Source organism: Odocoileus virginianus, chromosome 20 (genome assembly GCF_023699985.2).
Source record: "Odocoileus virginianus isolate 20LAN1187 ecotype Illinois chromosome 20, Ovbor_1.2, whole genome shotgun sequence".
Taxonomy (NCBI): Eukaryota; Metazoa; Chordata; class Mammalia; order Artiodactyla; family Cervidae; genus Odocoileus; species Odocoileus virginianus.
Window position 1 is genome coordinate 48,577,967 of NC_069693.1, and position 24,772 is coordinate 48,602,738.

Consider the following 24,772-nt stretch of genomic DNA (forward strand, 5'->3'; position numbering starts at 1 on the left):
CGGGGCCCAGCATGGAATGAAAACGGGGAGGGGGTTTTTGATCAACAGTGATTAAGAACGTCAAGACAGCAACAGCATTAAACTGGGTGGGGGGCCCTGGGCAACTGCAGGCAGCACGCCCATGGAGCTGGCCCTGGACACATGGTCGGCACACTTGGGCAAGGGCTCCCCTCCAGGCGTGTGCCCTCTGCTCAGCCCGGCAGGACTCAGGATAGGTGTGGACCCACAGGGTCGTGGACCCATAGGGCAGCACCTCCGGGAGCTCTGGCAGGTTCTACTCACAAAGGCCCAGGGACACCCCCTCCATTACAGGTCTCGTGTACACACCCGTCCTCTCCACAAGGGGCCAGCCCGTCTCCAAGCATCACCCTCCCTCCCAGATCCCCTGCTTCTAGAAAGTTCTCCTCCTCTTCCAGAATGGGCTCAATCTGAGAGCCTCCTAGGAATCTCACTTGCACAGCTCTGCTGACCAGTGCCCCTGATCCCCAACCTTTCAACCTTTCGAAGGGCTGCTGAGGCGAGGGGTCTCCTCCCACTATTGTGTGGTCACTACTCGCCCACAGAAGGTTCCAGAAAATGCCAAGCCTCTGGCACCAAACGCTGTCCCTGGGACATCTCTGGCTCAGAGGCGGCTCAGAGACGCTGTGGGCCCACGTGAGCCCATGTGTGGTATGGAGACTGCGGCCTTGGGGCCCAGGCCCACCTGAAATGGGCTTTCAGGCCGTCTCCCAAGATCTGCCTCCCTCAGGAGCTGCAAATGCTCAGAAACAACAGGCCACAGTGCCTGGGGCGATACGGGGGACTGGAGGCCACGGGAGCAGTGTGACCTTGGCCTGAGACCAGGGCCCCACGGGACCCCGGGGCCACCAGAGCCTCGGCTTCCTCGAGGGTCACCTAGAGATGGCAGCCCTTGCCCGCAGAGCCGGCCTGGCAGGAGCCCTGTCCTCAGCACCCAGACCAGCAGACCCCACAGGTGGCAGCAGCTGGCATAGCGGCAGGATAAACAGTCCCTGGTCATCACATGCGGCAAATTCACCTCTGATTAGGTTTATGTGTTTATTTTTCTTTGCAATAGGGTGTGGAAATGCAAACAGTGTGGCCAGTTAGTGTTTCCAGAAGGCTCCAGGAGAACTTGCGGCTCTGGGTGGGCTGTCCCCAGCCGCCCCCACGCCCCCGGCTTTCAGGACGGTGACCCACCCATCAGGCTCTATCAGAGCAGGACTGGCTGATGGGGATGGCAGAGGACGTGCTGTCTCTTGGAACATGTATCACGTGACTCTGGCGGCCGGCGAAGTTGAACTTGGAAAGTGACCCGGCGCTCTGTCTGAACGGCATGTTGCTGGGTGCAGAGACCCGAGTGCCTCCCACGGAAGCCCAGGGCCGGCCCAGAGCAACGGGTCCCCGCGGCTGCCTGTAGAGGGAGCAGGAGCAGTCAGGGCCGGGGTGGGGACACACCCCTGCGTCAGAGAGCAGATTCCGAGGCTGGCTCTACCCCAAAGGGCTCAGGAACCTGACATCTGCCCGGCCACTGCGTCCTCTTCTGTAAAGGGGCTGTCAGTCTCGCCTGGAGGCTCGATCGGCTGCAGGCCCCAGGATTCTCCCCAGTCTCCTTTTAAATGAGGAATAAGGAAAACAGGTGACAGCAGAACAGCCCAGGCTTGGCGGGACATGGGAGTGGGCATGGACCCTTTTTGTCACCCTCACCTTTCTTCTCCATCCTGAGGCCTCTGTGGCCCCACCACTGAACACATCATTATCTTAAGGACACCATGGTATCCTTAAAACCCACAAGCACTCAGGCCACGACTGGCTGAGCACCTACTATGTGCCACGAACTATTCAAGGGGGCTGGGGACCCAGCTGTGAACAAGGGAGATGAAGCCCCTCATCTCCCAGGCTCCTCGGAGGCGGCGAGACAAAAAAACAAAACACGCAATGTGCAGCGGGTGGTGGAATGAAGGGAACTAGAACCCCAGGAGGAGGATTAAGGGTGAAGGAGCCCCTCACGGGGAGACCCACAGGGAACTGAGGCGGGGAGCTCTCTGCATCTCCAGGTGGGAGGGGGGACAGGTGCAAAGGCCCTAAGGCATGAGCTCCCTCACGGCTTTGGAGGAAGAGCAGGAAGGCCCGTGCGGCAAAGGCAGCCAAGGAGAGTGGGAAGAAAGGAGGCAGGAGGGCTGGCTAAGGGGTCAGATCCCACCCTGGCTGGCCAAGCGCACAGCATCGATTCACATCCCCCAGGAACCTCAGGACCACACCATGTCTGCAGATACAGTCTTTGCAGACGCATGTGCATTAACGTGAGGTCACGTGAGGTCATGCTGCACTGGGGCAGGCCTAAAATCCAGAAAAAGTGTTTTTATAAAAAGAGGAGGGGACACTGACGCAGAGGGGAAAGTCAGGCGGAGACAGGGCAGAGGCTGGAGAGATCCGGCCACAGGTCAAGGAACTCCAGGAGCCCCTGGAGCCCTCGGCGGGGAGCCCGGCCCTGCCCACATCTTCATTTTGGACTTCCAGCTTCCAGACTGTGAGAGAACGCATTCCTGCTGCTCGGGCCCCTGGTGTGTGGTCACGTGGCACGGCAGCCCCCAGACACCAAACACCCAGGGAGGGACTTTGGTTTCATTTGGGGTGAGATGGGGGTCAACAAGGACATGGAAGGGGAGCATGGCATGAACTGCCTGGCCTTTGGAAGGCTGAGGGGACATCACATGGCCCACTGTACCAAGCTCCCAGCCTCAGAGGAAGCTAACGGGCCCAGCATTCCGGGGAAGAAAAAGAAAAACCCCTCATGGCCCGTGGTCACCTGAGCAGAAGGGTGACCAGGGCCCTGCCCTCCAGAGGCGCCCGGGCGGCAGGAGCATAATAAAATGGACTCACCGGCCCCACTTGGTTCTCCCCGTTGCCTTATTTAAAGATTCCCAGACAGAGTTTCCCCTCTGAAAAGCTAGAACCTTTCATTATGCATCTGAGAACCTGTAATTTTTTTTTTTTTAAGAGAATACAGCCCTGAAGGAGAAGTGAGTCAGCCTGGTATGTCAGCCACACGGTCTGCCGGCCGTACGCCCCGGGACGAGGTGAGGGAGACAGGGACGCAGGGGAGGTCACCCGCTGCCCTCCTGCCTGCCAGGAGCCCCCACGGCGCAGCCTTGACACGGATGTTGTTTGACTGAGTGTGTCCCGTCTGTGCAAAGAAGGCCTTCCAGGAAGGTGAGGCAAGAGTATACTCCGAGGCCGGCCAGGAGCTCTGGGGTACCAGGCAGAGTGTGCACCTCCGGGGGAAGATGGGCCTTGGAGAGGTGACGAGGCGCTGTGCGAACACGGCGTGAAATGAACACCACGTCTGGCGCTGGAGGCCTGGGCGCTGCGTGCTGGGAGCAGAAGCACCTCTGGCTCCGGTGAGGAAGCCGCCCCGCCCTTGGCTGACCGCAGAGCTCCCCGGGGATGTGCAGCTCGGCCCCCTGGGCGTGCCCCACCCCGCCCAGCCGGACCCAGGGGAGCCGGACGCTCCCCGAGACAAGGCCCGGGAGAGGCCCTCCCGCACGCCACCGCCCATACAGCCGCCCTGCTGCGGCCCGTGACGAAGTCATTCGACCGAGAAGCTTCCAGGAGTCCTGCGACCCTGCCCCACCGGCCCTCCGGCACTGACCACAGGCCTCAGTCACGCGCCCGCTTCTCCAGCACGTCCTGCACAGATTTTCAGCCCCCTGGGAGATGGGAGCTGCTGTCTTCATTGGCTCTGAGACCCCAGCCAGCCCCAGGCATTTGTCTACATTTTGGGGCAGAAGAGGAGACGAGAGACGTGAGAGGTTTTGAGCGCCTACTATGTGCCAGGCCCCAGGGTTCCATGTCGGACATCACCCTCGCTCTGTCCTCTTGAGCCATCCTGGGAGCTGCTCCAGCCAAGGACTTGGCGCCCAGACATGGGGCCACGGGCCATCTGAGTGCTGGACCCCTAAGAACGCCGCCCCACTTACAGGCCACTCAGCCATGTTGATGAAGCAGACAGGCCGCTTCAGAGGTGAGGGCGTTCAGGTTCAAGGTCACTTAATGCAATTCAACAAGACAGCGTCAGCCAGCAGCTAAGGAGGCTCAAGGGCCAACACTTCCAGGAGTCCTCCGCCCCACGTCTCCAGCACCAGCCGTTGGCAGGCAGAGTGGGTGCTGGGGAGGGAGGAGCCTAAAGCCACATCCTTTTTCTTTTCTTTTAATTGGAGGCTAATTACTTTACAATATTGTGGTGGTTTTTGCCATACATTCACATGAATCAGCCATGGGTGTACATGTGTCCCCCATCCTGAAGCCCGCTCCAACCTCCCTCCCCATCCCACCCTCAGGGTCATCCCAGTGCACCAGCCCTGAGCACTTGTCTCATGGGTCGAACCTGGACTGGTGATCTATTTCACATATGATAATATACAGGTTTCAATGCTATTTTCTCAAATCATCCTACCCTCGCCTTCCCCCACAAAGTCCAAAAGTCTGTTCTTTACATCTGTGTCTCTTTTGCTGTCTTGCATATAGGGTCCTCATTACCATCTTTCTAAATTTCATATATATGCATTAATATATTGTATTGGTGTTTTTCTTTCTGAGTTACTTTGCTCTGTATAATAGGCTCCAGTTTCATTCACCCCGTTAGAACTGATTCAAATGTATTCTTTTTAATAGCTGAGTAATATTCCATTGTGTATATGTACCACAGCTTTCTTATCCATTCGTCTGCCGAAGCACATCTAGGTTGCAGAGCCACATCCTTGCTGGCGGTTTGCTCCAGCACCCCCTCGACGGCCTCCGCCACCCAGCAGCGCAGACCCTGACAGCGGCCCTGGTTCTCCAGCGTGCCCCGTGCCTGGCCCTGCTCTGCCTGCTTCCACTGGACACCACGCCATCAGCCCTGCCAGAGACACTGCCCCATTCTGCAGATGAGAAAACAGAGGCACAGGGTGCCTGTCAACCCGTCTTCCGGGGCGGCCAAAACCCGGACAAAAAAGGCCTGTTCTTCCACTTGCAGAGCGTGGGCTCTCCCAAGGGGCCTGGTGGGGTGCCCTGCGCCATGGCGTCCTGCCCGCTCAGACACCGGTCCCCGACCCCCTCAAAGCTTGCCGATGCCTCTGCCAGGGCTCTGCAGGTGCTGGCCTCCTCCCCACGCAGCCAGCCCCCCCTTTCCCAGCTTTCTAGAACCTCCCAGTTCTTCTGCGGCCTCAGGTTGATACTCAAATACCTGGTAACTGGTAAAGCAGGCTTTTCGTCTTATCGATAGTGTGGGGTCCCCAGAAGCGGACCCTGAGGCAAGGACTGGATGGAAACAATTGACTGGGAGGCCTGGTGGGGTGAGACGAGAAGGGAGGAGCCAGTGGGCGCCTACTCTTACCGGGCGATGCCACGGCCACAGGGGGTGCTGTGTGAGCTGGCCGGGAGCTGCTCCAGGGACCCTGGTCCCCAGCAATGCAAGCCAGAGAACCTGCCCACTGCACACAGCAGGCACTCGATAAATGCTCCTGGCTAAGTAAGCACTCAGCAGATGGAGCGAGAGGCCTTTCCACGCGGGTAGGGAATAACTGCCCCTGCCTTTGGCCCAGTGGGAGATGGAAAGCCTCCGGGGCAGGGGAGCGTGGTGTGCCCCACGGGGCCTGCCCCTCACCCCTGCCCCACCCCCGCCTGTGACCACTGCTCCCGACAGGAGCGCCAGGGCGCTACTTCTGGGGTGCTCGCCCTGAGGACCGCTGACTCCGTGACAGCTCATTCCATACTCAGACCCCCCATGCCCTGCCAGCCTGGGGGCCCCGAGCAGGGCGGCGTTCACACGTCCAGGTTCAGCTTCGCGCACCCGGGATGAGAGAATGGGTCCTCCTACCAGCTCTCAAGGCACGCGGGTAAACACGCCACGCGCCGGCAGGGACCCGATCCCCAGCAGAGCGCCATGGGGATGGCGAGGGAGTGGCCCTCAGCGGTTCCCGACCTGCTCCCTCTGCAGCGCGACCACTGTCATTTCCATGACCCCTCTGCGGATGGCACCCGTGGTCCTGCGCCCTGGGCTGTGGGGAGACCTGGGCACTGGCCCAGCACTGCCCCCTACTGGCCGCCGGTCACGATCTCATCTTTCCCTTCTGGAGTTGGGGATGACACCCCAACCAACACGAGGTCTCCCTTCCCCCAGGAGAAAGAAAGTGTCTGGGCCAGGAGTGGGCGGTGTGGGTCCCAGACATGCTTGTCCCAAACAGCAGCCCCAGGCCACATGGAGCTATGGAGCCCTTGAAAAGCGCCCGGTGTAATGGAGAAGCGGACGCACCAGGTTCTGAAGAGTTGCTACAAGAAAAAGAAAATCACACTAATCATTCAATACACTGATTGCATGTTCAAACAATAGCATTTTGGATATACTGGCTTAAAGAAAACATACATCAAAATGAATTTCACCTCTTTCCACCCCCATTTTATTGAGATACAATTGTCATATAACATGGTAAAGTAAATAGCATAATGATTTGATAAATGTGAATATCGTATTTATTGATTACTACAATAAGTTTAGTTAACAGCCATCACCTCAGGTAGTTACAGATTTTTTTCCTTGGGGTGAAACGTTTTTACTTTTTCTCAATGCTGCTGCTGCTGCTCTAAGTCGCTTCAGCTGTGACCCCACGGCAGCCCACCAGGCTCCGCCGTCCCTGAGATTCTCCAGGCAAGAACACTGGAGTGGGTTGCCATTTCCTTCTCCAACATATGAAAGTGAAAAGCGAAAGTGAAGCCGCTCAGTCGTGTCCGACTCTTCGCGACCCCATGGACTGCAGCCTACCAGGCTTCTCTGTCCATGGGATTTTCCAGGCAAGAGTACCGGAGTGGGGTGCCATCGCCTTCTCCAGCGACTAGGAAATCTAAGATTCCACAGCTGGCTGGCATTGTCCTTTTTACTGAACAGCAGCTGGAGTTTCCAGTAAGCCACTTGGCCCTTTGGAAGCCAGCAGGCAGACCAGCCGGCCAGGTGGCTGTCTGTCCAGGACATTTAGGGGCCCTGAGCACTGACTCTGGAGGAGTCAGAGCACAACTTGGCAGGGACCACAGTTACCCAGGATGCAGCCGATCCCCTCTGGCCTTAACCCCAGAGGTCCCTTCTCTGCAGATTCTCCTCGGCACCCCACTTAACACTGCAGCTCTGCATGGTGACCAGCTCTCGCCCTTCCCTGTGGGCGTGGCTCCACATCCTTTATGCTCCCCACTTAGGGTTGCCGGATGCAGCAAATAAAAACCCAGGGTACACAGTTAAGTCTGTCTTTCAGATCAACAACAAATACTTTTTCTAGTATAAGTATAGCCCACGCACTATTTGGGATATACTTATACAAAAAAATTTGTCACTGATGGAGACACAGATTTAACTAGGCTCCTTGGATTGTGCCTGGCACTCCCACCACTACTGGGTCTGAAGTCCTGTTTTGCAAGTTGACTGGAGTCCCCCGAGCCGGGGTGACAGCTCCCCACGGACAGGGGCATTGGTTTCAGTTACTCTTGAACCCTTGGCATTTAGCTCTGGCCAGCACATGATCCGTGCTCAATGAGTGTTTGTGGAATGAATGGGGGGAACCAGAGTTTCCTCCAGAAGATGCAGCTGACCTAAGATCCCCCAGACCCTTTCCTGACCCTGACAAACTCAGGGTGGGCGTCATTCTCCCAGAAAGCCCGACTGCTTGCAAACATCCTTCAGTCTTGAAATACCCATAGGACAGGCCTCGGCAGAAATGAGAAGGCAGGAGACAGAGTGGGTTTGATGGCCGCTGGTGCCACCACGCTCCTGCCTGGCTCTTGGTTTAACGATGCGGCTGAGCTGTGTGACCCTCAGTCTGGGCAGTGAGAAAGGGTGGTCACCAGCTTTCCATCCCCTCTCCTTCAACCAGTCCCTCTGTCTCCTTATCTGTTGTCAAAAACTAACCCTGGGAGTTCTTGGAGGAAGAGGCTAAAGACAGGGTCACTGAGCACCTCAGCTGCCTCTGTCCAGAGCGGGCAGGGCTGGGCACCCGGAGATCAGCTGGGCCTCTGCTTTGGCCCAGGACACACACAGCAGATTTTCTGAGCCAGCCCTGATGTGAAGCACTGCAACCAGGTGTCCCTCCAAACCATCCAAATGTCCTCGATGTTCTGCTACATCAGCAAACGGCAGAGGCAGGGGCTGTTGCCAGTTTGCATCTTGATCAAGATACAAAGGCCCCAGAACTCCTGGCTGGGATGCAGGGGCCCTGAGCTGCTCTGTCTCTCCCAGATGCCCTGGCAGATAAGCAACAAACAGAGCCCACACCGCTGCCTGCCCTCGGGGATCTTGTCTGGGGAGATAAGACTCTGGAAACAGCAGAAAAATGCAAGCTGGAGAAAACCAAGGGCCAAGTGATGGGGCAGAGACAGCTCAACGCTGCAGGCTTTTTAAGAAGCGATGACCCAGGCTGGCGGGGCCACGAGAACACACTGGAGGAGGGGGAAGAGGACCGAGGGAGCCCATGCACTCACATGCGTGTGTGTGTGTGCACGTGGGAGCACATGCTCGCACACATAGCTGTTCTCAGGCAGGGGGCAGCCAGCCTGACTCCACTGTGCCTGCCACCATCCATCTGGCTCCCAGCTGACCTTCCCCAGTGCTGGGACAGGTCCCGGCACACCGTGAGCCTCATCTCCACCAAGTCGTAAACTTAAAAATGAACCCCCATCCAAAGGGTTCCTGGCTGGTGGCAGGACTCATGTCCCCTACTGTGATGAGCTGTGTGTGGTGAGCCTTGGACTCTGGGCTCCTCTATAGCCCCAGCTAGTGGAATGCCTTCTTTTCCTTTCTCTTCCTTCCCCAGCTCCATGAGGCACAGCTTGGGAGGATGGGGTGGTAAAGAAGGGGCCCTCTCTGAGCCAAGGTATCTCTCTCACACACACACACACACACACACACACACACACACACACACACACACTTGTTGGCTGGGACTAGTGCAGTATCACATCACCAGGACCTGCTCGCACCTCTTGGGTCTCCCAGTCTCCCAGCCCTCCAAGTGAGTGGGCAGGGGGTCCACTGGGCCCCAGGGGCATGCTGCCAGTCCAGCCCAGCTGGGGGCAGCATAAGCCGGGTCCTGACCAGGAGAGCAGCTCAGCTGTCCCAGCCCCAGACCGTGCGGCCCTCAGTGGCTGCCAAGCCAGCCCCGGAACCCTGCTTTGGGCCGAGGCCTCGCTGCCCCCAGCCCGAGGCCCCCTAAGCTGTCCTGGGGTGACCGACAGGGCAGGAAACCCTCTCACGGCAAAGGGCAGGACACAGGCGTGGAGGAAGGACTGGGGGCAGGGGGGGAATATTCTGCTTGGCTTCCTCAGCACGGATGTGAAAAGGCCCGTTGTCCACCAGAGAGGGAGAGATGGCCAAGAGGGCCCGGCCCCGGCCCAAGCGGGCAGGCTGTCCCGGGACATCCACTGGGGTGGTCTCAGTGCAGGGGCAGCCCCCCAAACACGGAACCGCAGGGCGAGAGTCGAGCAAGGGAGAGGCACGGGGAACAGGGGCGTCAGCCGGGGGGAGCAGGGCAGGGGGGCAGGGGCTCTCAGGTCCCTCCCCTGCAGGCGGCGCTGGACCCGCTCACTCACGGGCAGCCCTCGTGCGGCTGCTCCCAGGGTATCTGCTCCCCAGACGGAAGACGGGGTGGCCCAGCAAGGCGCAGAGCAGGGCCTGGAACCCAGAGTCCAGCGGTCTCAGGACAGAGCACTGGTGGGCCTCCGGTCCTCCCAGAGGGAGGTGCAGGGCTTCCCTCCTGTTGGGATGGTGGTGGGGTCTCTGCCCTGGCCCCCGCTCCCTGTGGTCGGGGGTCCAGAGGGCTGGCTGCACACCCAGGCATCAGTCCTTGGGGCTTCTGTGCGCCTCTGTGGACAGCAGCCCCTGCTTCTCCAGAGGGTCCCAGGGACCCGCAGCCCCCACTGGCCCGATGCCTGCTTCACCCCTTGCTGGGTGGCCCAGCACCTTGGGACATGCTATAGCCCGGCCCCGCCTGGACAGCAAGGGGGAGGGGGCTATGGCCCCCCCACCCCCGAAGCCAGCCTCCGTCTAGATGGACGAGACCGCCCCTCCTACTCCTGCCTGTACTGGGGAGAACAGTGTTCCCCCAAAATGCGTGTCCCCCTGGAACCTGTGAATGGGACCTTATTTGGAAAGAAGTCTTTGCAGATAGAATCATGTTACGGTGAGAGCAGGCTGGATCAGGGTGGCCCTACAACAATGGCTGTGACCCAACAGAGAGGCTCAGGAGGGCCGCGGGACCCCAGAGGCAGAGGCTGGAGGGGTGCGGCCACAAACTGGGACGCCAGGAGCCAGAGAGACCTGGCCGGGGAGCCCAGGGCCCCGGGTCCTGGGAGGGCACCTGCTCTGTCCCGGGCCCACCCCTCTTGTCCCAGCATTGCTGGGACCCAGCTGCTGGGGGAGACTGGGACACTGAGAAAGGAGGCCCTACTGGGCCTTGGCATCTGGTACAGAAGCAGCCATGCCGCCCCTCCTGGCTGTCCTCCTCGCTGTCAGAGCCCCCGCCTGCGGGCAGACCAGCTAATCGCTCTTGACAGCCCACCACCATTCCTGGGCCGCCAAGGAGAGGCTGGCGTGGCTATATTTAGCCTCCAATTGCTCTGCCTGGGGAGCTGTGAAGTACCAGGGGCGTGGGGGTGTGGGGCTGAAGGATGCAGGGTCAGGGCAAAGAGCGGGGCCCCGGCCCCTCTGTGTGGGCCCTGGGCAAGTGCCCCGGCCCCCAGAGCAGACCTTCCAGTTCAGGGCTTTGGCCGCAAACAGTGGGAATGGGGGCTCCCTGCGTGGGGGACACAGCCCGCCTGGGCCACGTGACCAGGGCAGAGGGCCTAGCAGGGCGGGCGGGCGGGCTGTGAGTAGAGCACAGGCCAGGGCCGGCCCTGAGCGCCCTCCCTAGGCGCCCTTTCCAGACGGGTCTGCAAACCCCCCTCCTCGGCCTGGCCTGCTCCTCCAGGGCCCCCACCTCGGCAGTAACCCCCCGGACTCTGCACAGAGGGGCTGAGAAGCAACGCCCGGAGCCTGGGAGCAGAGAGGGGGGAGACAGAAGGAGCAGGAGCCAGGTGGGGGTGCAGGTGAGAGGGCGGGGAGGGGCAGGCAGAGAGAGACAGGAGGAAGGAAGGGGTGGGGGGAGAGGAGGGCAGGTCCATCCCGGTCACTATGGATACGAAGGGCAGGGTGATGCAATAGTAGCAGGAAAGATGATTTAGGGACTTCCCTGGGGGTCCAGTGGCTAAGAGTCCACACTCCCAACACCAGGGGCCCAGGTTCGATCCCTGGGGGGTGGAGGGCGGTGAACTAGACCCTACGTGCCATGACAAAGACCCTGAATGCCACAACCAAAGACCCAGCGCAGCCAAACAGATAAAACACATGCCTGTTGAAAAAAGAATGGGGGTTGGACAAACATAGCTACTACTTCTTGAGCGCTGCCACCCAGGGGGGTGGCCATGGCTCGTATTTCTGCCTCCGTGATGGAGGAAAGAGAGGCCCCTGGCAGTGAGGGGTGCCCGACAGACGGACGGCGCAGCCGCCAGCCCTCCTCGGACACCTTCAGCGCAGCCCCGCGTGGGCCGCCCCACCGGGGGGCAGCTGGTGGGGGAGGCGGCAGGAGGCACCGGCCAAGGCCAGCACGCGCCCCCTCCCCCGCTGCTGGGCCCAGCTGAGCGCCCGATGGCGGGTCAGGGGTGAGGCCGTGCTAAGTGGCTTATGCCTCCGTGCAGAGGCCGACTGACAGACGGTTGGATTAACAAAGACGCACTCTGTTCCCCGGCAGGTCATGTGGAAAGCACAGCCACGACCCCTGTCACTTCTCCTTTTTTATTTTTTTGTAAGAAGAGATGTTTGTTCCCGAGCCGGGGCGGAGGAGGAGGCGGTGGGGGTGGGGGTGCCAGCTGTAAGCACATCAGCTGCTGCGGGCACAGTGGGGGCTTCTCCGCCGCGGCCCCCCTCAGCCAGGGCCGCCAGCCGGCCCGGCGCGCAGGGGCCCAGCCTGCTGCCCAGCTCTGCGGCACAGCCACGCTCCTGACTGCCAGTGTGCAGGCCGCCAGCAGAAAAGGGAGCATTAGCCCCAAATGGAGCCTGCAGAGAAGGGGGTGGCGGGCAGGCAGCCGTGGCAGCTGCGGACACGGTTCCCCGCCTGGAGGACCACAGACGGGCACACTGCCTCCTGCCTGGCCCAGCCAATCACCTCCTGTGACCATGCTGTTTCAGACAGAGCAAGTGAAATAAAGCCTATCCTTAAGACTAACCTCACCTTTTCCTTTTTACCTCTAAAACGTGACTACTCGACACTGTGACGTTCCACGCATGGTTGGCGTCCTACTTCTGTTGGGCACTGTGTCCAGGCCCACAGCGTCAGCATTCCCTGCAGCATGCTAAACACGCAGACTCCCAGGCCCCACCCAGGCTTGCAGAGTCACATCCTTGTCCCCAGGCCAGCTCTGGAGCCCCACAACTGCTGTGCTTGTGACCGGTCTCCAGGCCGAGTCTGGCCTCCCACACAGCCACATGGCTTGAAGGGCTCTCGTGAAGCCCCCACAAGTCAGCAGAAAGGCCCAGCCCTCCATCTGAGGCAGCACAGGCCCCAACTGGGGAGAATTCCTCCGGTGGGTCACGATGGCAGAAAATACGATCTTAGAATTCTGAACTTGCCCTGGTTCCTCCAAAGGGCTTCTTCTGGTCAAAACCTCTCTGATTTAAACTGAATGGAGAGGGACCACTCAGACTTGCACTGTTTACCAAAAGCCTTCCATGGGCAGGGCGTTTAAATAATACATGTACCTCACACTCCACGGACATACACAGCAATGCAAGCTGAGCTTGCCTCTTGAGCATCTTTGGGGGGGCTAGTTTTACTAAACAGATAAGAAAGATTTCCCAACCCCAGAGTTCCCTCCAAGCTGCCCCCACGTGGCCCCACCCAGCCAGAGAGAGCCCCCTTTCTGGTTGGCCTCAGATGACTAGAAAGCTCCTTCCCCTACTGAGTCACGAAGTCTTCTGGAACCCCGCCTCCAGTCTGCGGGGAGCCCCTGGCTCCATCCCAAAAAAACCTACTTGCCCTTGACACCTCCAATATGTAGGAACCACCACCAAGCGGCCCATGATTAAGCACGTCCAATCCCCTCACCTCATCCTGGGGCAGCGTGGCTCCCAGAACCTGCCATCCTGGCGGCCTCCCTCCCCAGACCTGCCCAGCTGGGTCGGCGCTCCAGCATGTCACCACCTGCCCTCCTGTTCCTGCCCTGACGCCCTGCGGAGAGGGGAGGACTGAGAAACCAAGCTGGGCAGGAACAAAGCCAGAGCCGGGGGTGGAGTGGGGACACTGGGAGCCAGTAAACTACCAGAGAAGGTTCTTGCTCTTTTCCTGCAGCAGAAATTCCTGCCTTGGCTGACAGAGGACGAGCTGGTTGGATGGCATCATTGAGTCAATGGACAGGATTTTAAGCAAACTCCAGGAGATGGCGAAGGACAGGGAAGCCTGGAGTGCTGCAGTCCGTGGAGTCACAAAGAGTCGGACACGACTGAGCAACTGAACAACGACAGCAAACAGCTGGCTGCACAGCAGCATCACCAGGGAACTTCACCAAACACTGATGCCTGAGGCCTCTGTCAGGTTTGGGTTCAGCTGGCTGGGTGGGGCCCGGGCATCAAAATTTTGTTAAAAGCTCCCAGGTGGCTGCAAGGTGCTGGGGGTCGAGGGTCACTGCTGGCCCTCAGCCCGCACTGGGAGTTGGGGGAGAACCTGGGACCTCTCAGAGAGGAGTGTTGCCGGGGCAGGGACCACCACCTGCACCTCTGATGCATCTGCAGCAAGGGGTGTGTGCCCTGAGGAATGCGGGGTGCCCTACAACAGGGGCCAGGCTGGGCCGGGAGAAGGGGCAAGTTTCTAACAGGACCTGGGCTGTGCAGCTCAGCCTCTGGCAGGCTTTCAGGAAGTGAGTCCCGATCTGGGGGCGGCCCTCAAGAAGGGGGTGTTTTTGGTGATGGGGAAGTTTAATTTCTTTCTAGGAGGCTAGCGTCGTCCCTGATAAGAGCACTGCATGCAGTCGTGATGCTGGCAGAAGAGGGGACATTTGGCCTCCCTGGGGTGGGACAGTGGCTGCCTGTGTCCAGCGAGGCCCTGTCGGTAGCCCGTGAACCTGTGGCCTCAGTGGCTGTTCATTTCAATCCCGAAAGCCCTCTTTCCCTTTCCATTCTGAAGACACAAGCGGGGGGCTTCTCCTGACATGGAACCGAGCTGCCCCTGGAAGGAACCCAGCCTCACAAGTAAGTCCCAGTGGCCTCCACCCCACCTGAGTGCCCATCCTCTCCTGGCCATAGCTGTGCAAGACACCCGGCCTGGGCATGAACTCGGGGCCACCCTGAGCTCCAAACGGAACAGCAGAGGGGTCAGTGCCACCCTCCCCCTGTGACTCAGTTTCCCCACTGGAACAGGAAGGCAGGTGCCGTGGTCCCTCTGTGCTCTCAAAGTCCATGAAGTGGGGTGTCTGGTGCAGAAAGGTCACACAGCAGCTGTCCTGTCCCCTAAGCTTGGACAGTCAGTCACCCTGGGGCCTCCGGAGGAAACTTCTGCTATCTGCCTCTGTCCAGGCCTCAATTCTGGAATCTTCTCCTCCTGCCCCCCAGACCACTCCTGGTCCTGTTCTCCTTGCATGGGTCACTGCCTTTTCCCAGAGTAAGGAAGCAGGACTCTCCCAAGGTTGATCAGATAGGATGCTCTTGGTCAGACCTGGAAGAGCACATGGAGCTTCCAAGGGCCTCGGGCCTCAGAAAGCAGGAGCTCCAGCAGCCCAGGCACTGTGTCCCTGGACGCTCACCCTGGCCGGGACTTCACACATATTCCCTCACTTCATCCTTGCCATCACCCCAACGGGTGCATGCTGTTTTCACCCTCATTTTACCCATGGGGAAACTGAGGCAGGGTCAGGTTAAAGTCACTTCTCCCAGGTCCCCAGAGCACAAGAGGCAGGGCCGGCTGTGAACCCGGGCAGCCAGGCTCCACAGCCCCACTCCCGGCCATCTGTAACCTGGTCTGCAGCTTGTGAGCTGGGTGGTCTTGGGCAGGACAATTTACCTCTCTGGGCCTCAGTCTGTCTGTCTGTAAAATGGGGTTAACAGTAGATCCTGCCCGCCCCCAGTCTGCTGTGAGGGTCAGATGAATGAGTCCAGGAAGAACGCTGGGCACACAGCTGGAGCTCAGAAAAGGCCACCTTCTAGGATTGCCACGAGTTCAGAGGACGGGGCGCCTTAGTGCCCTCTGGTGACAGGGAGGTCTCCTGCAGGAGGAGATGGGCAGCAGGATCAGATGACAGGAAGGGAAGGACTACAGCTGCCACACGCTGACCACAGGTGACCGGTGACATCAGGATGGGCCCTGCTCAGGGAACATCTGGGTGTGATCGAGCACTGGTTTGGTACATGGGTCTGAGACCCAAGGCACCTCACTTTTTAGGTGCCCCTGATCTTAGCATGGCTGGGGCATATCCTGGAGCCCCAGAAACAAGCTAAATCAGAGTGACCACCACATGCAAACCTCCAGTCACTTGGCCACCTCACCTAAATACCAGGCATGTGCCGAGAACCCTGCCAGGCTCTGCGTGAGGCAGAGAACGGACAATGCTCACCAAACAGGACACACAGCTCCGGACACACAGTTAAGTGACATTTTCCACCTCTCAGGACTCGTAAGTTAACAATGAGGGCTCTGAGGTCCCAAGAGCTGGCAGTGCCTGGAACCCTGAACCATCTCAGGGAAGACCTACTGAACACCCTATTGGACTATGATGCAGACGAGACTAAGTTTTCACTGCATTAACCATGAATGACTGGGGGCTGTTTATCACAGCAGCTAGCATCACCCACCCTGTCTAATACAGCAAACCTTAACAATGGCTCAGGCAAGATTCCACCTCAAGGAACTCACAGGGCTCTCAGGGAAAGACATCTGGGCCTTCTGTCTCAGCGTTACCAGGAGTTTGTTAAAATGCAGATACCAGGGCCCAGCTCATGCTGTCTAAGTCAGGAGCTCTGAGGAGGCACTGTCACCCACATTTTAAACCAGCACTCCTGGCGATTCTGATGTACAGTACCTGTGAGAGCAGCTGGCATTATAGCAGAAAATCACGGCTCTCATTTGATGCTAGAGAAGGGGACAGGCCGGGTGCTCCTGCCTGAGCCCAGCCTGGCCCCCCGTGCTGTCCATGAGGAGCCTGGACTGCAGCCCCGCACAGAGGTGGGGGGGCCATGAGTCACTCGAAGCTGATGGTCATTCAGTACACTGGGCAGACAAGAGATTCATTAGGGTCCTTGCTTAACGCGATGACGAATTCATTGAATTCTGATAAGGTCGTCTCTTAGCAGGTGGGATAAATCGCAGCTGATCTCTTGTCAGGACGACTCTGAGTCATCCCGGATTAAATTAATAATGATTAATTGGGGCTCCTGAAAGCTGAGCCGCCAAGCGAAGATTAGAGTGTGCGTTCGAGCTGGCTCTCTCTCCCTTTTATTTCCTCTCTCCCTTCCTGGGCTGCGCCTCCTCCCCCAGGTGACATTCTGAGATGGGAAACTGGAAGTGGAGGATTTGGAGATGCAGAGCAGCCATTAGCAGCTGCTCAGAGGGCTGCGGGCGGCGCGGCCGGGCGGGAGGGGCGGGGGCGGGGGCCGGCTGCCTGGAGAGCTTTGCTGTTTCTGGAGGCTCTTACGCACCCAGGAGGCCAGCCCTCCCCCTGGTCACGGACCTCAGATGGGCTTACTCCCCTGCCCCACCCACTGCACCCAGATCCCCCAGCGGGGCCTGGCTCTGGGGCCTGGGGGTGATAGGCGGGTGGGGGGCAAGGTTGCAGCGTGTGCTCATTTGGTGAGACAAACAGCAGGTCTGACGCCCAGGGCTTCTGGGTCACGTGGAGGGAGGGTAGGCCCACGTGGACTGCTGCCTGTGGGAGGACCCCTCCGCCCTGCCCTGGGAGAGGACCCAGGGGCATGCGGCCCAGCTCCAAGGTCACAGAGAGATGAGACACAGCCCTGAACACAGGGCAGACGGGGGTCAGGAAGCAGTCCCCACTGAGGACCCACAAAGCAGGTCCGAGATCAGCCCGCTGACGTTACCTTGGTGAACTCTCTTCCTGGTGCCCACTGAGGGCAACTGGGGCTACCCCAATCTCCCTCCACCCCCAACCAGGCCCTGCGGAAGGGCAGCTTGTACAGGTGAGGGCAGACAGCCCTCGGGACAGACTTTTAGGAGGTGACTACATTCTCTGGAAAGTGCTCATCGTTCGTGGGATTCTTCTCCCAGGGGCCGCCCCATTCCAGGGGCTTCTCCAAGCACCCCCAGGAATTCCACGCATCCCCCAAGCAAAGGCCGCTGCTGCCAACTGCCTGGGCTGTCAGCACACATTCACAGAGGGCACCACTCCGCTGGGCCCACACAGCTCATAAAGTCAACACGCTCTCGACTTGGGAGGTTTACCCATAAACATTCCTGCAGCGGGCCTGGCGCCATGTGAGGTGAGAGGGAAGTGGGGAGGGGTCCCCGCCAGCTCTCTGGGTTTGGGAAGGTTCTGTGCCACTTCAGAGAGCCGGCAGCTGGAACTGCAGGAATTCTGAGCGGCGGGAGGGTGCAAGGGAAGGAAGCCCCCCTGGACGGTGCGGGGGGGGGAGGGCAGCTGGACCCTCTCCCCCAAAGCTCCCATCCCACTCCCGAGGGGGCCAGAGAGGTGACTGAGCCCTGCGGCGCCAGCTCACGGGACCACCCGTCATGCTGCCACCCTGCCAGAGTCTCCCCCAGGCCCTCAGCACCACCAAACACCAGGAAGGAGGCCAGCTTGGGGGCTCAGGGTGCAGGGCAAGGCGTGCAAGCCCTCTCCGGGCATCCCAGCTCAGGAAGACGCTAGGTGGGTGGTCAGGGCTGAGCTGGTCACCTTTGTAAACCCTGTGAGGCTGAGATCTAAAGTCCAGGCTTGTTGTGAGAACCGAGGTGAAACCGACAGGAGACGGACAAGAGGTACCAGAGGTACCAGGGCTGGCTGGGGGGGGGGGGGGGGGGCCCCTGCAGTTTCTGTGTGGAAAGATCAAAGAGTTCTGGAAGGAGATAGGTGATGATTGTGCAATGCTGTGAATGTACATCATGCCACTGAACTGTCCACTTAACAATTGAAATGGCAGATTTTCTGTTATATCTATTGTAACACAGTAACTAAACATAATACAAGTCTGCAGTTAGTTTCTGCAGAGGAAGGGATGGGGCAGAGGCCTCAAATGGGACGTGCTGCCCTTGAATCCTAAGAACAAGAGCAAGCTCGCTGGAGGCCCAGAGGCAGGTCCGCTTGAGGATACGCTCCCTGCACCCTTGGGCAAATCACGGTCTCTGCTATCTGCACGGTGGACCCGGAAGCCTGGATCCTGCACTCAGCCCTCAGCCACCAGCCTGCTGTCCTGATTCCCAAACAAACACGGGAATTCTGCCAGACTCAGTGCCTGGGACATTCAGAACCGAACCCATCAACAAGGTACTACTGGGCCAGCATGTTTCCTAGACTTGTCAAGTGAAGTGAAAGTCATTCAGTCATGTCCAACTCTTTGTGACCCCATGGACTGCACAGTCCATGGAATTCTCCGGGGCAGAATACTGGAGTGGGCAGCCTTTCCCTTCTCCAGGGGATCTTCCCAACCCAGGGATCGAACTCAGGTCTCCTGCATTGCAGGGGAATTCTTTACCAGCTGGGTCACAAGGGAAGCCTAGACTTGCCAGGTCAATCCCAAATGCATTTTCTCCCTGAAGATGAGATGGTACGAGGTTTGACTGGAACCACGATATACGACATTCACTTAATAAATCTGCTGCTCAGAAGACCATGCCCCATGGCAGGCTGGGAAACAGGGCTGCAGAATGTCAGGAAGACAGACAGACAGAAGGAGGGGTGCCCACAACCATACGTGGCTGGAGGGACGGGCTTTGCCGGCCAAGAAGGAAAACTGCCCAACACCATGTACACAAATATCTAGACTCCCTCTGAACCACACCATAAATTCTACGCCATCTAGACTAAGTGTCTGTGCCCTAGCCATGACATTAACTGGGCTCGCACCTGTTTAATTAATATTATGAGAGCTCTTCCGTCAGGGCTAGACAAAGAGAGGTCCCTCCCAGAGGCCCTTCTCATGGACCAAGGACATCAACCAGCCAAAGAGGGTGTTCTCGACCCCAAGGGCAATGCTGGAAAAAGGCTCCCAACAAAGCAACTTCCTGGAATTTGGGGGGAGGCCTTCATTCACAGAGGGGTCCCACTGCCCAGACTGGCTGCAAAGAGAGACTCTTTGGGCTGATCGACCTTGAGAAGTGGACACACGCTCGCCCAGGCTGGGTCCCTGGGCTCTGGTGCCTCTCCTGCCCCTCTGCTGTTGGCCTCCACCTGTTGGCCAACTGGTCGCTCAGGTGCGGCAGGCACAGTAGTGGCCCTCAAGGACGAGTCCACCCTAATTGCCAGAATGACCTGATGTAACTTAAGGGACTTTACGGGGGGTGATGAAGTTAAGGGTCTTGAGCTGGGAGAGGATCCTTGGTTATCTAGGTGGTCCCCAGTAGTGATGAGTGGAAGCAGGTCAGAGCCACCCAACGCTGCTGCTGTGAAGATGGAAGGGACCACAGCCGAGGAGCGTGGGCTCCTCCCAGGGGTGGAAAAGAACAAGAAACAGATTCTCCCTCCAGAAAGGAACTGGCTGTGCCAACGCTTTGGTTTTAGCCCCGTGAGACCCGTGTCAGACTTACAGACTGTAAGAGAATAAATGTGCGTGTGTGGCTTTAGCCACCAATCATTTTTTAAGCAGCCACAGAAGACAGTGCCCGGGCTGGGGGCTCATCTTGAGCTGCTGAGATAGAACGAGTCGCTGGTCGGCTAAGCGCAGGGGTGGGGGTGCCCTGAGGAGACCCCTCTCCCCAAAAGGCTTCCCAAAGGACAGGCAGGGACCAAGGCATGCACAGCCCTGGAGTCAGCTACCCTGGTCCAGATTCCGCCCCTCTCAGCCTCTCCCCAGCGTCCTGGCAGGTCTGCAAGGTGGAGCGACAGCGCAAAGGAAGAGGCTACCTATTAAACACCAGCCCTGGGCTGGCCCCCTGCAGGCCACTGAGAAGCGTCCACGGGAAGAATTCCCCTGGTGTCACTTGCCTGTCAAAAGCGGTCACTGCTGCCTGCCGCCCACAGAATCAACACCAACCACCAAGACGCTTCCAGTCCAACAGGGCCTCTGCTCCTCTCATGGGGGCTGCTGAAACGTCACTGTGTCCGGGCCCCACTGTGGGGCCACGTCCCACTCGAGTCCAACCTTGAATCCCCACCCCCACAGCATCACCTCCTAGGACCACAGGGGCCACATTCCACCCCCAGGGGGGTTCCCAGGACCAGCCTTGCATCCCAGACACTCCAGTCCATCCTCTGAGCACCAGGAGCCCCTCAGGTCTACAAGAGTGGCAGGCCTGGCCTGGCAGACGCTGGGGCACTGTTGAGGTCCAACCCAGACACAGTGCAATGATCAAACCACACAGCTCTTCTGGGCCAGGGAGGACTTTCTTCTTAGACTTCTGAGAAGCGACTGTGGATCGCAGGAACGAGAGAGCACTATGTGAAACTCATTAAGAACAGGAGGGATTTCCCCAGCAGTCCAGCGGTTAAGACCCCCACGCTTCCATGGCCACGGGCGCAGGTTCAACCCCTTGTCCAGGAGCTAAGATTCCATAAGCTGTGCGGTGTGGCCAAAAAGAAAAAAAGAGAAAACAGCAGGGATAGAAACGTCCCTCACCTGCGGCTTAAGGGATGTTGAGTCCGTTGTGCTAAAGCAAGGAACTGGGTGCCTGCTCACCCTTTCCATATCCACGTGGAGGGAACCTAGGAAGACCTGGCCGAGCTCTGGGAGCCCCCACGTGGGACCTGCAGTGACAGCACCTCTACAAGCCCCCTGGGGACCTGAGGGCTCACGCTGGGGACACCTGGGCAGGTGGAACCTCATCCCACCTTTCCCTCCCCCTTAGCAACCACCAGGTAAAAAAGCAGGGGCCAGTCTGCCTGTCTCCCCATCCTTGGGCACACCTGTCCACCTTCAATGGGGATGGGGCACCCCAGAACACCCAGGGGCTGCTGTTCATGCCCCCCCCCACCCAAAGGACAGTCTATCTGGGGTGGAAACGTGCCTCCTCCTCCTCCTGGCTGGCTGGAAATATCAGGCCATCTTGGGTGACATCTTGCCTGCAAGTGTTCTGGCCAAGATTCGCCCGTCTCCCCTGAGTCCATCCGCAAGTGCAGCTGAAACCGCAGCTGCGTGGAGGTGGGGAGTGGAGGATGGAGCCAGGAACATTCTGGACTCAGCCCAGCAGGCTGGTGAGGGGCTGGTCGTGGGGTGAGGTGAGTGGCCAGGCAATAGGACATGCCGGGGAGGGTCACTGGGTGGGGTGACGTCCTTGCCAGGCTGGAGAGGGCTGAAGATCAAGTTTCTTCGTGAAGGTGTCGTGTCTGCCTCTTACAGCCATCTGGCAGACGACGCGGCTGGCTGGACAGGTCTGGGGGCCTCAGAGGACCTTCCACAAACCAGCGGAGCTCCCCAGGCGTGCCAGGCCTCGGGCCCACCCTGGCCCGTGGAGTCGGAATGCTCTTTCCAACAGGATCCTGGTGTGCGTGTCACGTTGCGGCTGGAGGGGACAGGGCAGCCTCGGCACTGGGCCAGCAGAGCCAAGCTTTCACAGCAGTGACCCGGTCCGACCCATCCTCCGAGAAGGCGGGCCTTACACTGACCTCCGCTTATATAAGCAGGCCCGTTTCCCGTCCTCATCCTCGCATTTTGGGGTGGAGTTAGGCCACTAAGCTCCCGCGTTCACAGGGTTCCCCACAATGAGTCCAGCGGGTGATGAGGGAGCCCCGTGACAGAGGGGCAGAGGGAATGTAAACTCCAAAGGTGACGGGCCAATTTGTGACTGGGGCAACCCGTTAGGTGGTAAGGAATGAATGGAATGAAAACTAACATGGCAGCCCGGCTGAAATGAAATTTTAAGGAATTTACAAAGACACGAACAGTGGTTCAGCCCCTTAGCCTACTACAGCAGGACCTGGCCCCTTCGACACCTTGACCTCAGACCTCTGCCTCTGGAACTTGAGAGAAGACATCTCTGTTGATTTAAGCCACCGAGTCCGTAGGCATTTGTTACACCAGACCCAGGACCCTAATGCAGGTCTGTAACTTGCCCAGTAGCTAACAGGAAAGGCCCAGCTGATGAAAGTGAACAGATTAGTGGCTGCGAGGCGTAGGGTAGGAACAGGGGACTGACCACGAATGGGCACACAGAACTCTCTGGTGTGATGGAGACAGTCTGGATGATGACTGTGACGGTGGCTACATGACCGTGTACATTTGTCAAAACTCACTGCATTTGGCACTTAAAACTCACAGGTTTTATTGTATATAAATTATATCTCAGTAAAACTGATCAAAAAATGAAACAACCTGCACACACCCCCACACATAATCATTCTTCAGAAGAGTAGTAACGTCTATTATTAGCCTCGTTTCACAGATAAGACGTCAAAGCACAGAGGGTTAAGTGATTTGCCCAAAGATGCACAGCCAGGAGCCACAGATGTGGGATGTGGCCCCTCCCAGGCTGACGGTGGTTATTCTGTTTACCCCTCTGTCTCCTTCCTGGGCGCTGAGGGTCACGGGCAGGGCTGCACTATTTCTGTCTAAGTCCCCGAAGCCTGACCCAGTCAATGAAAGCTAGCACTAATAAAAGATGAAGGGGAATAAGGGCCTTTTGTGGTAAGAGTGACAAGGGCAGTGTTCTGTGCTTAGAAGGGAGGAGGGCACAGCGTGGCCAGGGGTTTAGTGACCCCACAGGGAGGCCTGGGAGGCGGCCTCTCGCCACTGGAAAACTCGGCCAGGCCGGACCTGCACCCCTAGCCTCCTGCAGAGTGAGGACAGTGTGGGGAGGGTCTCCCAGCGGTCAGGGGCTCGGTCAGAAGCTGGGGCTGGCAGGGGAAGAAGGGCTGGGGTGAGGCCCGCCTGCCTGCTGGGCAGAGGCCACACACTGTGTCCACAACAAGGCACTGAGCCCTGTGGGCACGTCCACCCCGCCAGGGCAGACAGACCTCCATTCAACACCCCAGAACGCCCAGGAGCACAGGGCCGAAGAGGAGGAGGTGGGAAGTGTGGCGACCTCCCCCAGGGCAGGGAAAGAAGGGAATAATCCAGAAAATGTCACTTCATTGCCTCGGGAAGGAAAAAAAAAAAAATACAGCCAGAACCAGACAGGCACAAAGGCACTCTTCCGCAGAGTGGCTGCTGCGCTGGGCTTGTGCAGCCCTGGGATCCCAGACCCCATGCAGTCAGGGCTGTGTAAGGGTCTGCTGCTGTGCTGTGACTGTCGGGGGCCAGCTGCCCTGCTCTGGGCTGGCACACTTGGCTTTGATGGTGGAGAAATGCCTCCCTGCTCATCTGGCCCAGAGCACTAAGCAGATCCTGCGAGTGGCCCACTCCTGGGGGACCGTGTGAGCTGACAGTGGCTGCGGGAGGGGCAAAGTACAGGACCTGGGCCTGTCAGTCATGTGGGCAAAACACAAAGTAACGCAGAAACTAAGGATGGTCTGCAGAGTCGTTCTCCTTTCTCTGTCTCAACCCCCATGAGGCTGTTTGCAGAGCTGGTCAACGTCACAGATCACTACCAAAAGAAGAGCAAGGTGTAAATGAGGTTTACTTTAGAAAAAGGTTCCCTCTTGCTCCAGGACTTATGACTCAATGAGTCGTGTGCTGGCTGGATTTCAGTTGATGTCCTCATGCAGTGTGGAACCTGCGCAACTGCACATGGGAGCCCCAGGGATTATGAACAGAAAGCCACGGGAATGACAGATCTCTTGACGCCTAACATCGAGGTCCAGGAAAGAGACCCACTTGTGTTTCAGTTAACTATGTAAAGCAGAGTGATCAGCGCTGAAGCCTCGGGGCAGGATCCCTGAAGGCCTGCGTGTTCCTGGTGTAGGGGCCAGGCCCGGGGAGCGATGTGGACAAGGCCGAGTGATCAGAGGACAGCCCTGGGAGCATAGGAGGCCAGCTGGCCAGGACGAGTTGGGCCCAAGGGCAGAACAGGTGCCCTCAGGTATGACATGATGATGACCTCCTCTCTAGGGAAACAGTCAGTTGTCCAGCAGCTGGCATCCAAACCACTTTTCTTCTGCATCAAGGGAAAGGTTAAGCAGCCCTTCAGGGAGGGAAAGGAATGCCTCCTTCCCCACAAGAGGCCACCTGGACCCAGACCCACTCTCAGCCGGGGGCAGGGGGTTCAGGCTTCTGGAATTCTGCACCCTCGATCCTGCTCCTGGCCCTGTCCCCTAACACCTCCACCTGCGAGGACACACACGAGGGAGCTGAAACGCCAGCAAAAGAGGAAGAGGAAGGGGGGTGCTCAGCTGCCTCAGTGAAAATCTCTGCTGGAGGGAGAGTCCGGATGGCCTGTGCTGGGGCTGTGGGGCCCAGCCTTCAGGGAGGACGGGGTCTCAGCTGAGACCAGGGGGTCCACACTCCCTCTGCAGCCCCCTGGGACACAGTGCCAGAGACCTGGACGGCTCTCGATGACGACTCAGCCCCCGTCCCCAGGGAGGATCCAGCAGGCCCTGGCTCAGAGGTGCCCCTCACCCCAAACCCGCAGAGGCTCCCTGCTGCCCATGGTTACCCTCCACTTGGCAACAAGGCCCTCAGGCTCCTCCCTGGAGACCA

General features: G+C 58.7%; 1 protein-coding gene across 5 annotated transcripts in view; it reads right to left on the reverse strand.

Annotated features, from left to right (window-relative positions):
• Positions 1-24,772, reverse strand: part of GSE1 (Gse1 coiled-coil protein) — a 390,922-nt gene that overhangs the window by 270,887 nt on the left and 95,263 nt on the right. The gene's annotated exons all lie outside the window — the stretch shown is intronic.